The sequence below is a fragment of the Gobius niger genome (genome assembly GCF_951799975.1).
Source record: "Gobius niger genome assembly, chromosome: 1".
In the NCBI taxonomy this organism is placed as follows: domain Eukaryota; kingdom Metazoa; phylum Chordata; class Actinopteri; order Gobiiformes; family Gobiidae; genus Gobius; species Gobius niger.
The window spans coordinates 58,307,566-58,326,332 of NC_136852.1; the positions used below are offsets into that span (position 1 = coordinate 58,307,566).

Consider the following 18,767-nt stretch of genomic DNA (forward strand, 5'->3'; position numbering starts at 1 on the left):
ATTCTACATGATGTTGATATGATGATACAGGCCCAATTAAGGGTTTGAGGATGTGTGAAAAATGTGATGACAGGGCAAGCGGAAGACCTGACTATGATCTGACATCTGAGAAGGAGGGAGAGAGAAGAGGCAAGGGGGTGAGGAGGCAAACTAGGGAGGAGGGGGAGAAAAAAAGTGCATAGCAGGGGTGAAAGATGGTTGTAGGGGATTGGGGGAAGAAGAGTGAAGCTTGTGGAGGAAATGAACAGTGAGAGTGGAAGGTAGCATGGATGAGCCAAAATTAATATGGCGAAAATGATGAAGAGGTAATGAAAGATGAAAGAAAGATGGATGTAAAATGGGAGACTGAAAGACCAAATGTAGCCCTGGCTGAGTTTTTTTAGTGTGTGATTCAAACAGCACTTTTGACTGGGCAGATTTTGTTTGAATATGAGGTGTTCAAAAACATTCCTGTAGTCAACATATTACAATACAGTCCAGTTGAAAGACCAGTTGAAAGATTGCAAAAATTCACATTTGCATGGTTGGATCTTATCAAGGTTCCAAGTCGAACTTCAAAATGCAACAAGAAGAAATGGGAGTGAGACAAAAATGCTTTAAATAAACCTTTTATTGAAAACAACAATTAAACTAAAAGAGGCAGTTTAGCATCTGGTTAAAAGTTTAGGACCACACCTCAACAAAACAAGCAAAAAACCAAAAAAAACCTGAAACCCCCTCAAAACAGACATCAATGTTCGAAACATGAACTCAGTAGTGAGTGGCTCCACTGTTATTGTTGATTACTTCAGAAATGTGTTGCGGCATTCTTGACACAAGCGTTTCTAAAGAGGGGAGTGGAAACAGTTCTCCAAGGGAATCTACTCTCTTTTTTTAAACTTCCCTTGCCATCCATCCCCAAAGGTTCTCAATTGGATTTAGATCAGGGGACCACGCAGGATGGTCCAAAATAGTAATTTTATCCTCCTGTCCTGCGGGCATTGTGAACTGTAGCATTGTCCTGTTGAAAACCCAGTGGTCAAACAGACAAGGGCCTCAGTCATGAGGGAATGCTCTGTGACAATTGCACAGAACCAGCGGTCGTTTGATGCCCCAGCACCACTTGAAGCCCCATTGTTCCACTGAAGGAAAAAGCACCCCAGATCATTATGGCGCCCCCTTCACCAGTGGGCGTAGAAAACATCTCAGGTGGATCTGCTTGTGATACCAGTAACACTGGTAACCATTGGGACCATCGGGGTTACATTTTTGCTCATCAGAGAATTAAACGTACTTCTACCTTTAAATGCCCCATATAGTATATTGTCCAAATGGACAGTTCTGTGGCGTTCAAGGAGACGAGGCCATAGAAGGCTATTGGGCAGCAGTCGGCTCCAGTAACGGCCTTAATTTGGGTTAAGGATCGTCCAGTGTCTTGACGGACAGCCAATCGAATCCTTCTGCTCAGCGCTAGTGAACTTTCCCCACTTGGCTTTTTTTCCATAACCCTCAGGATCTTCTTGGAAACTCAAAATGACTGTTTTACTGCGTCCCACCTCAGCAGGGATGGTGCGCTGAGGTGCGAGAGGCCCTGCTTATGCAGCTCAACCACCCAACCACGTTCAAAACAAGAACTTTTTTATCTTTTGCCATCAGGACGTCATGGCAATGTGAACACCTGACAGAAAAGGACACTGAATCCACATGTTTGCACAGATTTGGTCTTTTGTGGTCCTAAACATTTGATCAACTGCAAAACAGTCTAGTTCATTATCGTTAAAGGTTTACTCACTCGCACTTCATCTTGTTGCATATTGAAGTTCTACTTGGAACTTTGAAGATCCGGAAGATCCGACCATGCAAAACGAGAATTTTTGACATTTTTCAACTGGTACGGTCTGATCCAGATTGTACTAGATGTTAGCGATGGATCCTGGTCATTTACTTATAGGTAGTCATGTAAAAGTAGCTGCACATTTTCAACACACAATATGCATGTATGTTAATATAAGACAATTAAAGTACATTATTAATTAAAGTACATGAAAAAATATAGAATAGTTTTTTTAATGTATACAAAATTAGATTTCTGTTTTTCATCAAACCATACACTATGTGGCCCTATTTGATGCCAGTGCAGAAACATTCCTTTGGCACTATCAGGGGACTGAGGTTGTATTACACGGGGAAACAGTTTCTTCATATTTCGTAAGTGCGCAGTCTGGGTAAACTAGAAGTGTGTCAGGTACAAGATTTTGATCAGGAACTCTTTGATCACCCTGCCAGCTTTTATCAGCCTGCGCGCTCCTCTCATTGCCAAATAGGACCCAATTATGTCAAGTCGCTAGCTCTTTAACTGTAACACATTGGCAAAGATTGAACGGAGGAAACTCACTCTTAGGCATCACTTAGAGAAAACAAAGGCTTTATTTAGCTGTCAAAAATACTTGTTAGATTCAGTTACAACTCGTTACACCATATAAAACAGTTGCTGACAGCTTTTCAGTTGTCTCAATAATATTTTACGGGCTTGCAAATGATCCATCTCAAAACCAAAACAATATATTGCAATAAAAAAAAAGTTTTCTTTTTCTTTTCTAGCCTGCAGAGATTTGTAGGTACATGACAAAACTCCCACTTGGCATGTGACCAATTTCGATATCTGGTTTTGTTTCGGAGTCTCTGTATCCAGCGCGGGTAGTCCGATTGAGCTTCTTCCACCTGTAAAGAGAGACAAAATACACTGCATTAAAATAAGCTCTTGTATCAAAGCATTATAACGTGACAGCTTGTTGGCATTCCTAAATCTCCCGCTTGCTTCTATTTCCACTTTTACCAAACCAACGAAACGGGCTGTGTGTAAAAGGGCACCGGGTATGGACCTTTGCATGAAAGGAGTTGAAGAGCGAGTTTCCAGTATACTTGTAGTTGACAAAGGCCCTCGACAATAGCAGCTGACACTGGCCCCCTCATATCACAGTGCACTTTCCTCCCATTGTTCCCGCCGAACTTCTCACATGTATTGTCTTACACCATATCCTTAGAACCCGATAAGATGGCCGCCGCATGTTTTTGTACCTGAGGACACAAGGCTGGGAGTGTCTCAGGGTAACAGCTGCCTATTTCTTCTGCCCCATACAGGAGAATAGGGACTGGAGGGTCTGGGGAACGCCTTATCGTATCTCGTTCACACACACACACACACACACACATACACACACACACACACACACACTGAACTTGGGCTACCTGTGCGACCAGCCTGTCCTCCATTTCTGCCATACCAGACACTCCCTTCCTCGGCGCCTATTATGGGATTATGTTCCCGCCACAAATATACAGGTGTGAAGGGGGTCAATACAGAGGCTTCCGTAAACAGCTGGAGGCATTGGAGACAAACTGAAACGACTACTGAGAGGATTAGGATCTTAAACGGACCATTTGACAGATGGATAGACGTTCAGCAGCAGCGACCACCTGCGCCAGAATATCTTTCACTTGCTCTTTCCCTGAATGAACATCATTTAAAATAGTGTTAATGCGCATCCTAATTGATTTCAGAGTTTTTCGAGACCTGTGACATCAAAGACGAATTGTATATGCCGTACAGTAAACAGGGGTACGGTTGGCAGGGGTCCCTGAGCCATCAGCCAAAGCCCCTCCTTAGAAGATGAAGGCAGTCTCTACTCAGTGCTGCAGCGGTACCTCAAGGGCACAGCGAGCAGAGCAGGGCGGCCTGTCGTCTGTGGCAGCTGATCTCACTCAGCTCCATGCTTCTTTGTGCATCCTGCTCATCTGTACTGCTGACTCTGCACTTTCTACAGGCTACATAAGGCTGATGTCCGCACTGTACGCACAGGGAGCACGGCCCGTCTTTCACTCACACTTTCTGAGCAATTCGAAAGAAAGTGAGAGCAAATCAAAAATCAACAGACCAGTAAAGTCAGCACTAGTTTTAACACCTAGTTCAGCAAGCTACCACCAAAACACACTGAGATTTGATGCAGGATGCATAGTAATTAGGCCTTATGAAATTTGATGCTCATTATTGTCTTCTGCTTGATATGTACAAGTTTCGAAAACAGCATATCCAGTCATAGATGTGATAAAATATGGCATCTGTCATAAATTCAGATTGGAGCTGCTTAAAATATATGTGGAACTAGCACCAGTGCTCTCAATCATCATGCACAGTTATGCGGAAAAATACTGGATGTTCTTGGAAGTGGCCTTCCTCATCCACAAAAGGACTTGATGTCAGAGCACCTCTGGGGGATTGACAAAGGCAGACAGAAATCCCTGGTGTTGCCATAAGTCTGATAAGAGGGTGGAGGAGTTTTATGCCAGTCGCTATCCCTGCTAACTACTCCCAGTAGACTGCAGTCACAGCCATTCACTTGGCATGAGGAGCCACTGATGTAGCTGCTGATGTGCTCAAAATTACACTCCATTCAATCCTATCCGGAGTCAAAGTTACTGAAGGCAATGGGCAGAAATATGCATCTTCAAATACACAAATTCTGACAAGGGTTGCTCGGTGTTGCACTACTCATTTACATGATATCATTTTGGACTCTGGCATGAAATGTAGAGCTTGATACAGAATAGAGGCTGGGGGCAACAAGAAGACATGTACACATCTGCACAGACTTCACAGAGGTCTGACTGACAGCACACTCAAACAGCGCACAGCCCTTCACCATGCTGTCTGTCTCTCTATCTGTCTCTGCCCATGCTTCTCAACCCAGAGGAGACACATATTTTTTCATCTGTCAGTATGGATGGAAACAGACATGTTCAAAACACACAACAATGGCCTTGCCTGCACACTGGAGCCTCTATGTTTTGTATGCTTGAAGCACTGCATTATCTCCTAAGTGTCTCGCAACCTCAGTATAGTAAATAATGGATGTAGTGCTTCCTTCTAAAAACCCCTCTTTCACTTGAGGGAACAGTCATGGTTTACCTGTATAAATGCCCTTTCTGTGTCTTTGGAGAAATGGATAGCACTAAAGGATGTGGGTCAGACGATTTCATTAGCACAGCATTTCTCTCTGTGTCTCCTTCAATCAACCGTTTGACAGAAGCAATGTCACTCAAAATGCCTTATAGACACTTGCATATAGAGCTGGGAGAAACGAAGGCACAGAGAGAGCTGATCCATAGCAGGGAGCTGATGAAATATCGCCCATAACAAGAGTGCAGAAACAGTAATGCTTCAAAGGAGAGTCACCTCTGAGATCAGCTGGATGAGATCTTCGCTGGCTTTAGCCCATGGACTCCAGTTGTTACACCACCATTTGTTTCCAGATCTGGAGAGGTCAGCGTTCAATCTAAAACACATGAAACACAGTCCACAATTAGTCAAGACCATATTGTACTGTTAAAACAATCTTACATTGCCCTCCCCCATTCATTTTAAAGGTACACTGAAAGAGTTTCAGCTACTGTGAATTATTTACTTGGTTCTCCATTGGGCCTTTAACCCTTCAGCAAATGCACAGGAGGTGGGTTAAAAATACACTCCCCTCGGATCTCTGCTTGTGTGGGGTGTGTGGCTCTAAAATATAAAACAGTAACCTATATAACCCATGACACATAAAACATCTTCAAGTCCCCTCTCTCTCTGTCTGTCCAAGTCACTCCTGCCTTGCTCGTCCACGCACACACACTACTCATCAGTGCATCATTATATGGCTACTTCCTGAGTGAGAATCCAGGCCAATCCCAGATGGGATTATTATAACACAGTTTGATCTGTGCAGTAGGTACGAGTGTGACTGTGGCACTGTGAGTGTGTCAAAGTGTAAAAGTGGGCTCCTGATTGTTCGGAAAGAAACCAACGACAGGCTCTACTCCAGGTTTTCCAGACCATAGAGGAGCAACTACGGTAGGAAAGACAGCCTCAAATCAAAACCCCAAAAGCATTTTATGAGACCTCGACTAAAAGTACAAACAGCATTTGTGGGTCAAGACCAAGGCCATTTCTTACCCAATTTTTTTTAAGTTGTGTTTAAAGTAAACCATATAAATCTAAATTATGTGATCTTTCCTGAAATGCAAACCAATAACGTTTTTACATTTGTTACATTTATTGAACATTTTGGAACACTGTTTTGCAGCAGATTTTGTTGCCAATAGTATTATACCTCTCAAACGATACAGACTCGTGAATATTTATATTACTGATATGTGGCCCCTTCTGGATGTGCACAAACACTCAGACTGGTTGCTGGTTGGCCATGTTGCCGAGGCACGTCCCTGGCACGCAGTGGTGTTGTCATGGATACCCCCAGACACATCCGCCATCCCGTAAGTGGGGGGATGCTGAGAGCTTTAGTGGGGCTGGCGCCTTAGTCTTCCCTCCTCCCCAAAACGCTCAACACCAGCAGTCCTCTGTCCCTTCCCCCAAAACAGTCTCATTCTTATCCTTACCCAGTTCTATAGCTAAAAAAATACCACTCTTAATAATCATGTGTTCAACTCAATATCCTGGTATGCCTGGACTTCACCACTCCGTAATAGGCTGAAAACTGTGGACACGATATATAGTACATGTATATATCAAATATACTGTTAGGGAGAGACTGCCAACACGCATCAGATAAAGCTACATATATGTCAATATCTTTATTCTTCTTCATTACACAGACAGCAATGTGAATTGGCCGTAGTTTCAATCTCATTGTTCAGCACACTTATGTAGTCTAAAGCAAGCAAGTTACATGAACAAAAAGCTTTGTTATCAAGATAGTGGAGCTGTTGCTTTACAGGCTATCCTAATGTGTATGCAAAAATAAACTATACACATTGTTATAATACTATGAAAGAAAGAAAGAAAGAAAGAAAGAAAGAAAGAAAGAAAGAAAGAAAGAAAGAAAGAAAGAAAGAAAGAAAGAAAGAAAGAAAGAAAGAAAGAAAGAAAGAAAGAAAGAAAGAAAGGACCTGTTAAGATGTTGAAAACATTGCCTTGTTTAAGACTTGTTCAGTTTGAAGACACTTCACCCTCCAAAAAAAATCAAATTGATCAACCTCGGTTTTCAATTCGATTCGATTCGTTCATACGAAAATCAAATATGGTTTATGAACGTAGGCAAAACAGACACTTGAAAATAATCTCAGCCTAAAACACAACTCACACACACATACACATCACACCTCAAAACTCTTAAGCAGGTGACGTGACTGCTAAACCAGCTGATTCTAAAAGCCCCGTGATGAATTGAAATGAACTGTAGTTGCGATTGCAATTTCGATTTGATTTCAATTGACTCCACAGCCCTACTGAATAACGACTACATTGTAATTAGTTCTTTCATGTGAAACTCCTTAATTGCGATATTGAGCATTAGTTGTCGGATATCGCACCATGTTCTAGAAATTAGGCAGAGGCCCCAGACAGCGCACGCAGCACTAAATGAAATAGATGTCAACCAGCAGAGGCTAATGATGCTACGTGTATTAGAGTGTGTGGCATAGCCCTGGGACTGTGCTTCGTTCATTCTGGTCTGATCCTTTTCATTAGCCACTATCAATAATTCAACATAGCACTTGCTTTAATGGTTGGATGTGCGCAGATGTTAAATCGGCACACTCCACTAAATAGCACCGGCTTTCCCTGGCCCCGATCCCAGCGCCGTGGCTGTGTAAACGCGTGCATTTAACACCGTCAGCACCTGGGAGCTTTTAAAGGTAAAACGGCCCATCAGAGGGACAACGTTTTTGCTCTACCAGGAAGTGATATAACTCCCTGATTTAGTGGTGCGGCAATTTATTATTTCCCCACAAAAGTCTGTTTTTACAGCCGATTGTGTTATGTTTGCTGTAAAAGAAGAAAAAAGAAAAAAAAACACTGCACATCAAATACAGGGAGGAAGAAATGAAAGGGTTAAAGCTTTATGACGTGCTCCCGTTTGCTTTTTCCCTTTCATATTCTTCAGTATATGACAAAGCTGGCTGGATGCGCATATGCTGAGGGGGTGGGAAAAAAAAAAAATCCTCTTTGATTGGAGGGCTAATTTGAAGTGTCAATTATTCTTATGCAAATGAAGATACAGTTTCTCACATCTGAAATAAGCACGGAGGCACAGATGGGAGTGTGCAAAAAAAAAAAAATCAAGCAAGAAGACACACGATGTACCGGACACCCCCCCCCCACACACACACACACACACCCACCCCCCCTCCACCAGCGGCAGCTCATCATCTTCACCTCTTAGGGAGCAGAGCTGACACAAAGACAGCCGCTATAATGGGACCAGGTTATTTGCATGCACATTATGCACAAATGTCCGCACTCCACACACACCGCAAAGATCATAAATTGGAAAAACACAAAGCCCAAACTGCCACAAAGGTAGAAGAAGTGCAAGTCAACGCCCAACTGCTCGACAATATAACAAAACAAAAAAAGAAGAAGAAAAAAAAAAGTGCGGCCCCATGTTGTAATGTAAATAACACATGGACACATATAATAACACGGACAACAGCGCAGTAATGTGAGAGAACAAAGCAGCTGATGGTTGATATTGTTGTTGATAGCTGAAATTGTTGATGCTCACAATACAATGCTAATTATTTGGTATTACGAATTGCAAATGTAACAGACAACAAAATATTCCTGTCAGTGCCTCAAATATACACTGTAAAATGAAACAACAAAATGAATCCTGGTTTGTGCGGGTAATCAGATTGAATCAAATGAAATTGCCATTTATCATTTGGTTCTGTATGTTCACTTCATCTCTGTAGTGTGGCTACAGTCTTATACTTGCTCATCAATACGACACACAACTGAGATTACTTTTCCCTCTTCAAGTGAATTGCCAGAATTGAATCAGACTAAACTAAACTTACAGTGGAGGGAAAAAGTATGTGAACCCTTTGGAATATCTCCTGTGTATGTAATTGTTTGGGTGGAATCAGTTATCAGTTTACTCATTCTTGTGATTTCAATAAAGATCAGACCACATTTCATGGCCAATTTAGGCAGAAATGTACTGTAAGAACTTCCAAAGGGTTCACTCCCACTTTATATAAACTCATACCTTTTGCCCCTTGGACAACTTAGGTATTTAAAGGACAACAGGTTTATTTTTCATCCAAATATTGAGGAGCCTTTAAAAGGAAACAGAAATATCACTCAACACCCTGACCAAGAGTGAAAAGCAGACTCTTCAAACTCCACAAGTAGACGAAAAAAGAAAAACTTTCAGGCCCAAGCCGGATCAAACATCATGCACTGGAGTACAGTTACACCGTGACAAAGACTTACATTCAGTGACTGTACGACACACAAGCTTTCACCTCAAAGAGCATGGAGGGAGTGTGGTTCAGGTACAGGTGGATACAGACGGGAGTGTAGTGATATCTTAGACGATAATGTGTTGGACAGATTAGATGGGAGCAGACTATGTTTGTTTTTGACTGTCGGCTTCCTCAGGTCTGCCCTGCGTCATGAACATACTTTAGCCCCCAGAATGAACCGTTGGTTGGACAGGGTCCCACATTCAAGCTACAATTGGGATGAATCAAACTTTATATTGCTGCAAAACGAGCCATAGGTTTGGACACACTTCTTCAAATGACGAGTAAACCATGGCCAAGTTTCACTTTCCGACTGAATAGGAACTAAATCTTGAATGCTGCTATCAAACATACAGTAATAGGAACAGGGAATGATGGCTATTATCACAGTAAAGCTAAGTGACATATGGAAGACTCCTTTGTAATGGCAATGGTCTAATAGATACAGATGGCATATCTGGAATCGCCCATAACATGGTCATGTTTGAAAGCAGTTAAGGGGGAAAACAATTTGGAGAAAAATCTAAACTTTCTCTAATTATTCAAAAACGACTTTAACAAATGATGAATTATGATATAGTTCTCTACTATATATATTATTTAGTAGAAAACCATATGGAGAGGAGCAAAGTGGTTCAACAGCCCATAATTACATAAATAGGCTAACAGAGAATGCTAACATCGTGCTAATGCTAACACTAGCTACGACTGCCGTTTTTCGCTACTACTGAACAATCTGCTGTGAATAAACATCCATATGGACCCGATTTAGACTTGACTTTATTTGTATGTGATGAATAAGTCTATATTTCGCCAGAAAATGGCTAACACAAATGAAAAATTTTGTTTCCCAAAAGACACTGTTCTGTTTTTTGTCTAAATTTCAGTAAGACAAAAGCCGTCAAACAGCAACATTATTGGGGGAAACTGTTATTGCATCAGCTAGGAACAGGTAGGGACATAATCCAGAATGGCACTGTCATAAAAACTAGAGAGCTATCACAAGGATCTCTATTAACTGATGTTACTGAAATTAAACAGACATTTTACACAAGCCTTAATTTACAGTGGGATTTTAGCCGCCGACTCTGACGCGGTCCTTCAGATATAATATACCCAACTTATGGCAATGTCCCTTCAAAGCGGACCATCCACTTATCCTCACAGCTATTAAGGACGGCTTCTATCTGCTAAAGAACCTGCTTTCACCCTAGGAATTTGTATTTATTTTGCACTGGTTCAGTGGTTTTAGAGAATTAGTATGCAGTCGGGATGGGAGGGCTTGTCAAGATCAGGACTAAAATCTTCCCCCTCCCACCGAGCGGATCTACATTCATGAACAAGGTTGACAAGGCTGACTTGTGTAAAGACAAGGAGCAAATAAAACGCCAGAGAACAACTTGGGATATTTCTTCTTTTTGTCTGTCTTGCCTGTCTCTTGCCCTCTCATTTCCTTGCCAATGCCCAAAAAGAAAAAAAAAAGAAGGGAAAACTACAAATCCAAAGTACTAAGGTCGCTTCTTTTTGGAGGGATGTTCTGCCGGACCATAGAGCGAATAAACACGGACGTTGAGAGAAAGCGATCTGGGGCCCTTCTCTGGCTGCGGCAAACCCTCTCCTGGGAAACGCGCAGCCCGTACAATGGATAGAGGAGGCCTTTTGTTGAGTCTCTGGGAGCTGCAGGGCTAGCTCTGGATCAAACAGGGCTATGTGTGTGTGTGTGTGTGTGTGTGTGTGTGTGTGTGTGTGTGTGTGCGTGCGTGTGTATGTGTGTGTGTGTGTGTGTCTTTTCTACTGCCGCGCTGACATATGAGAGAGCCGACTGCTTTACACAATCACACACTTTCTTCAGCGCCCTAAACTTGGTGTGACTAAGTAAACTTCTTCACCCTTTTGCTCTATTTACCCAGGGCAAGGGAGATGAATTTGAAATAGCCAGGAGAGAAGACGAAAGTAATGTAAATCAGGGTAGGAGGAAAATGTTTACTGTCCGTCAAGGGAGTTTTTTTTTTTCTTTTTCTGTACAATACAAATCATAGTTCAAAGACTGGTTGCATTTTTAGGCCAGGGAATGGGGATACGGCTCAGAAGAAGCACTATTGATATCTAGCTACTTATGCAGATTGGCAAGAAAGAATGCAAATATAAATTCAGAAAGTTGAAAAATGTTTTATGTAAGGTTTACCGAGACCAGATAATTGTGAGATAGCAGCCGGAACAGTGGTTCTCAGACTGTCCCACATACAGTATATTACTGGTCCAGGGTTGCCATGTCTGTGGTACAACCGTGGAATTGTGCGGCTTTTATTCCTCGTCACGTGTGGAAAAAAGCTGAAGCACAATTTCGAATGAAAAGATCTAAAATCCAAGGCAATCAGAGGTATGTTATCAGTGAGAGAGACAGAAAGAGGCAGTTCTGCACAATATTATTGTGCGGTTTTGGCTGCTGAGACTTGGCAAACCTCCACTGGTGGTACTCTTCATGTGTTTCTCAGGGTCGTCTGCAAATTTAGACTTTATTCGTTTAAACTGGAGATCATTTCATTTGTGCTTTTGTCACGCATTTAAGTCTTTTTCCTTCTTTACCACTTTTTAGACTTGGTTTGATCCTGTTTTTACTCTGTTGGTACTTGAAAGATGGGAGGGATAATGTGTTTGTGTAATAATATTTGTAACGTTCTTCGAATCCAAATGTGGTCGATGGCATTGTAAAGACCACCCTTCGTTACCCCAGCAAGACATGCACCAGGATGGGAACCCATTACAGTTTCCAAAAGTTTCCTGCATGGCAATAAGGGACAATGTATGTGTTTTTGTCCTTCCCCAGAATGCATCTTAATACATTATTTTCCATTCTGGCCAGTGCCTTGCTCCTGGCCTGCTGCCTCTTGTGTGAGATCTATGGGAATTGTGCTCAGTAAAATGAACTCACACCGTCTGACCCTATTCATCCCCAGGACCACACGTTCCTTCTTCCCATGTCCCCCCAATTTCCCACACACCCCCTTCTGTCTCTCCCCAAACCCGCCGCCGCACCCCCCCAGCCCCCACTACAGAACCCCTTCCACAAGTCTATGCTGTGCATTCAACTCCAATTTTGGCTACAATGAAGTTGTTCTGGCTGACAGTTTGGCCAGTAGAATAAGTGTTGTTTGAGCCTCCTGTGTGGCCCGGCAGTGGGCTCTTTCTCCCCAACGCGGCTCAGTTACCAAGAGGCCGGTCCACCTTCCCGCAGCTCCCACCCTGACTCTAGCAATTAGTCTCAATGCGCAGCCAGCTTCACCTGCAGTCTTCTTGGCCAAATAACTCACTAACCAACACAATACAGGGTTCTCAAACTGTAGTACAGGCTTTACTGGTCCTAATGTAATCAAGAGTGCAAGAAAATGAAATAATTCAACCACCATTTACAGATCAGTTGGATTAAAGTTCAGTCTTGTTCTTAGAAAGTCAGTTCTCCAGTGTTGATACTGGACATACGTTGGAAATGAACTGCTCTGTTGGGGTACCTTCTTAGGTTTTTCATGTATTTTCAGATCTGGACCACGTTCCCACATCAGTGATAGTGTAGTGGACCGTGACCTGATTGGCCTGGTTTACTGACTCACTCTGTATCTTTTAGGATGTGTCAGTAAACATCCAGCATTGGGGTCAACTGGAAAGACAATGCCTAGAGCTCTTTTGCCTTTGTCACTCCTTATACACATCAGACAACCTTTCCCCCACATATTTCCTTAACCCTTAGTATAAACAAGGCCTTATATCAAGACATACAGCTGCTCGGGAAAGTGATCATTACTATTATTAACTTCTATCATTTATAATTGGCTAATGCTACCACAAGCAAAAACATCCATTTTATGTTACTTTAGTTTTGAAAGCTAAACTGAGACATCTATCGTAACTAACCACGACCAGAACTAGGTTTGTTAAATTTTTCGACATTAGTATGCACTTCATCATATAAAGATAGATACAACATAAAACCATGTTAAGCTCAGGCAGGACATGAGAAAGTGGCTGTGAGAGGCCCTGTTGAGGGGACCATATGTCCAGGCGTTGTATATCAGTCAGCTCACCCTGAGCGCTCTGTCGGACCACCATAACTTAGTTTGTCTTCAGCACAAAGTTTGGTCCAAGCTTGGCTGGCTTCATTAGAAACCTATTCTCTGGAGCCAATGAAGCTCAACAGACCTCCAACAAAGGGGCTAATCACACCAACCACCGCTATGACTGTGCCCCTTTTCCCATCTCGCTCCATCTTACGCAAACAAAAACATTTATAGCAAAAATAAATACAACATTGAACCCATATTTGTTACTACTCTTCATATTTATCAAGCTGTAAAAACTGTCGAGGGCCATAAAACAGTGTACATAGGATCTAGCCCAAACCTGGATAAATGGAGGGGTCTGTGAGGGAAGGGCAACTGGCCTTTGCCAAATCAATCTGCAAATGAATCTACCACACTATGGAAGCAGAAATGATGTCAATGTGAACCAAAATAAGAAAATGTACATGGATAATAATCACTGAGCCTTAGTAAAAAGGTAAGCTGTTACATCAGCGCAGACTTGTCAAGTCCACACCTGATGGACATATCCAAGCTCAGGTCTTGGTGTAGTGTGGACGGAGGCGACAGATGCTACATTCTGTTTGTGTGTGGATCTGAGTGCATGTGTGAGCAAAGGATGCAGCGCGGCAACAATAGCGAGCCCCGGGCTGCTGAATTCTTCAAATGACCTTGAACCTCAGTATTCTCCATTCCCATGGCTGCAGGGACATAGCGGTGTGTAGGTTTATGCATGTGTGTGAGTTCAGGAGCGTGCAGATACACCTTTGCACTTTGATTTTATGAAGGCAGTCAATATAAAATCCTTGACTATTTTTTCATATTTTTATACAGTATGGTGTGGTGATGTATAGAGCATGTTTTTCTTTGTTTCATTCTTGTATTGGTTTGCTTTTTATTTTTTACTTTGAGTGCTCTTTCTGGCACAACCATGTCAGTTGATCTGAGCCCATACCAAGACAATGGCACACAGCTATATTGTGGCTCAATTGCTTATGTTCAGCCCAAAAACTATGAGCATACAGGACTTCAGAAGTACAAATATTTAATATGTGCTTTTACTGATAAACTTGATTATGTTATGCTCTGAGACAGCAATGAAAGACGCTACTTTCTTTCATTGCGCTGTACTGTACTGTACTATAATACATGAATTCATTTGTAATATTTTCTGTTACTTGTAACATTTTGATGGTTTTGTGTCTAGACCTGCCACTGACAATGCTCCCTGCTGAGCACCAATGCTACAGGCAGTCACCAACAAGGCCAACCTAGACACAACTTAAACACAGACGCTGTTCCTGAGGATAGTCCCACCCGCCCATTGGACCACCCACCCCCCCTGGGTCCTGCTCTGGCAGGATGATAAGGACTCTGTGGGTTAAGATCGACAGTGGGGGGTATGGGATAGCCAAGAAGAGCTCAGCGTGTGGTGGTAAAGGCCATGTCACCAGGCCCGGCTTGGACACAAATGTCAACAGCATGACTACCTGAACATGAAGACCCAGTGAGAGATGATCAAGGACAGTCGCAGAATGTAAACAAAGCGATACGAAGGAAGAGTCAGTGTAAAAGAACTGAAACGATTTCTAGAGCGCTGTAATTAAATATTCTAAATAAATATTGTGTATAACACTGCGCCGGTTCCATGATGCTTTCAATGAAAGAGTGTACGGACCACTGTGAAATAATAAACAATGGCTCCGCTATGAAGAAACTCTTTTTTAATACTTTTTTTCACAGTTGGGTTACGAGGAATGTAAAGTATAACCTGCATGAATAATCTATAGTATACAGCATGTTTCCCAAGGCACTAAAGAGTGAATGTGGCTAGAAGCACCTTGACTATCTTAACCTTTTATTGCAGGGGTTATGTTGAATGAACTTTTTTGTGATTTTAGGTTGTCAGTAAGGTTGTCATGTGAATAGACACACTTTCTATAAGAAACACAATACATTTCTTTCTTGTTCTTTATTCAAATGAATACGGATAGAAATCACTGACAACACTAAGATATGCATATGGGTAAATGTATAGAAATGTTTGTGTAAAACGTCCTGCAGTCACAGAATGAAGCCAATAAGCATTTCATTTATGATTCTTTTGTGAGATACTTATCATAACATCACGCACCGTCAACAAACAAACTGCTATAGTGACCTCGGAACCCTTTCACTTTTCGAATAATTACCAAAACATCTGGAGTTCTTGTACAAACACACATCAAAATAGCAAGGAAGACACAAACCGCAAGAACACTGTCACTGCTTTTGTTCTGGGCTGATCCCTTTCTTTTCACAGACCCTGTTTCAATCCTATTACCAAGCTATTACTCCTGTTACAGAAAGTCCTACTGATTTCTGTGTGTGTGTGTGTGTGTTTCTTCAGTCAAATCTGCACAAAAAAACAGTCTGGAAAAGATCTGTCTCTTTTAACAATGAATCAGTCATTTAAAGCATCCCACAAGTCACCAAAAGTCACATGTTTACTGTCTTCACACACTAAGGGACCCCTATTCTTAATATTTGTTTCTGCCCCATTCTCTCATCCCTCATTGTTTCCAAGCTGCGTTGTGGCGGCACTTCAATGTAAAAGCATGTGTTTCTACTCATCACCACAGTCTTTACACATCCACAACCAGGCGGAGATGATTTGTGCCCGTGTTATAGGGGCGAGCGCTTCCTTTCCCCCTTTCACTCTATAGATTGCTGCCATTATCTTGAGCAATTCCTTTAGCGAAGCCTGGGAAACGAGGGGGGAAACGAGGAGGAAACATGTCGGAAGGAGAAAAAAAAAACTAGGATGAAGGAATTTCACTCGACTGTTGCGTGAATTGCTGATGGAACTTGAGTGACAATTTAGCCATGCAATTGTCAATGTCACTCACCAAGAAGTAGTCATGTGTGAGTCCCATCTTGTTTGAAGCTTTGTGACAGGACAGTCTCACGGAAGAAAAATTAGCATCGCGCACACGATCGAAAGAAACAAAAGAATAAATATTGTTGAACATCTTAATGTGATTCTTCTGAGCTGGGTCTTCACGTTTCGCGAGCTAAGATGAAAAGATCAGAAGAATCATATTGTGATGGTTAAAGAAGAACTAAGTAACTTGTTTACCTTAATAATTCCTTTTCGTAGTCCCTCTGGGGCTAATACAAGTGTTAATGGGATGATTGGGGGGTCTTTCATCCCCCGTTGTCTCTGTCCAGAAAACCACAATTGCAACTTGGCTGCCTCCGGGTCAGAGGCACAATACACACTAATAGAATAACAAAGAAGAAGCTAACAGGCTAACAGTTAAGCTAACTGTGGGCTAGCGCCACTTTAGCAGTGTTTACAGCCAAGTTTGAGTGAACAAAATTATCTCCATTGTGTCATTGGATGTACAATATCCTTCTCTCCCTTTGTCTTTTCTGTGAGCGTAGTATTTACTCTCACGGACAATTAATGAGAAAAAACAGCACAGTAGTACAGCGGTTAGCGCTCGTGCTTCACAGCTAGAAGGTCCGGGTTCGATTCCCACCTGGATGGGGCCTTTCTGTGTGGAGTTTGCATGTTTTCCCCGTGTCTGCGTAGGTTTCCGGGTACCAGGTACTCCGGGTACCAGGTACTCCGGTTTCCTCTACCACTAAAAACATGTGCAATAGGCCAGGATGAATGTGAGTGTGTTAGAGAGTGCGCATGGGGGACGACAGATGAAAATTAGCCCAAGGCTACAATCTGGTGTGGCTGCACTGTCCCGACCAAATAAACCACTAAATAAAATAAATAAAACCTGCAGTGCTTCTTATGGCCTCTAGGGGTATGGGTTACTTAGTTCTGCTCTAAAATCTATCTGAAACTTTTATATTCTGATAAATATTGTTGCAGGCTCTAGTGTCATGACACTATGTAGAAACAAATCAAATCTTTCATTCATTCCTACATCACAGCACAGTAATAACATGGTAACTGCATGGTACTTACATGGTTACAAGGGAGAACTCATTTTGCAGCCATGTATCTCAGTAACTTACAGTCCTTACATACAGGGTAAGAGATAGAAATGGTGCAATATGAAACGTAAACTAGAAATGATAATTAAATAAAAAACAATAGCTATTATGAAGCAATTTGATCAATCATGAGTTGGAAGACTGTTGCTCATTGCTCCATTAAAGTTGCGAACATGCTTATAAACCTCATCCCTGCGAAGAACTGTGGACGTCTGTAACACGATCGGAAAGTTGGGAATGAGTTTGGACTATTTCATTGTTTGCAAATGAATTTTAACATAAGATTAGTCCCGTTTACATTCAATCACCGTGGCATTACACTTTTCAGTACCATAGCCTTCCCATCCAATCATCACACTATTACAGTGCCGTGCAGTGTTACCCATTAATCTGTTTATTCAACAACTAGAGCTGTAAATATACCAGGGTTAAATAACGTAAAGACTGGGAGAGACATAGTGACATGCTGCAATCTTCTACCATGAACATTCTAGTCAGTTCTTTTGTATCCGTCGTGCACTGATGGTGGGAAAACAATGGCTGTTTTCACCATGAATGCACTGTGCAATGTATGGAAAGCTCTCTGCTAACTGATCATCAGGACTAACAACACTATGGTGATGATCGTCCTTGGGTAGTAGCCATTAAAACAGGAAATGTGTTTGGGGGGGGGGTTCTTGCTTCTTGCCTTTCTCAATCCTTCCATTCCATCACCCTCCTGTACCTCACCCCGAGCTGCTATCCCCTCCGCTGCTCTCTTCCGCACTGGACGGGAAAGGTGATTCAAAGGTGCAGCGACAGTCAAAGCCCTCAGCGTCTCAAAAACAGGGAGGAAGGAAGGATAAAAAAGACGAAAGAAAGAAGGAGCAAAGGGCAAGAGGAAGTGTGATGGAAGACGGGCGCGACGACGAGAGCCAAGCACACCCTTAAACGCGCGGGGTGAAGAGACGGAGGCCGCAAATAGGATACAACATTCATTTAAATTAAACTCTCTATCCCAGTGGAAAAAAACATATCCAGTACAATCTGTGACTTCTCCTCATAAAATTGTATATTCAAGAGACACTATGTAAAAACAAAATCTACCTTCTCATTCATACCCCATCCTATACTCTCTTCAAGCTTTTCTTGAGTAACCGTGTCTATTATTTTGAAAATGGCATGAGAAAGAGCTGCAATAAGGACAATAATAGCCTCGCTCCTCCCTCCTCTACGCTCCTCTCGCACAGCTCTGAAGATGGGAGCCGTGTTACAAGCTCTATGCAAAACAGCAACATGAATATGCGTAATTACACTGGCCCGGAGTACGTTTTCTGGGTTATATGCGGTGTCTGTGGGGTACGCGCACATCAGAGTGAGCATGGCAGAAAACGCACCACAACCCTTTTGTCGGCAATAGCAAGTTCAAGACAA

General features: G+C 42.3%; 1 long non-coding RNA gene across 2 annotated transcripts in view; it reads right to left on the reverse strand.

The window, feature by feature from the left end:
- Positions 1 to 2,024: 2,024 nt before the first annotated feature.
- The window catches only part of LOC306978671, a 31,087-nt gene continuing 14,344 nt past the window's right edge, over positions 2,025 to 18,767 (reverse strand). Inside the window, exons 3-4 of one of the 2 annotated variants that reach the window (XR_013793907.1) lie at positions 5,213 to 5,312; positions 2,025 to 2,700 (exon numbers count right to left, since the gene is read on the reverse strand). This is a non-coding gene — a long non-coding RNA (uncharacterized lncRNA). The remainder of the gene's footprint in view (positions 2,701 to 5,212; positions 5,313 to 18,767) is intronic. The other variant, XR_013793908.1, reaches the window with a different exon arrangement.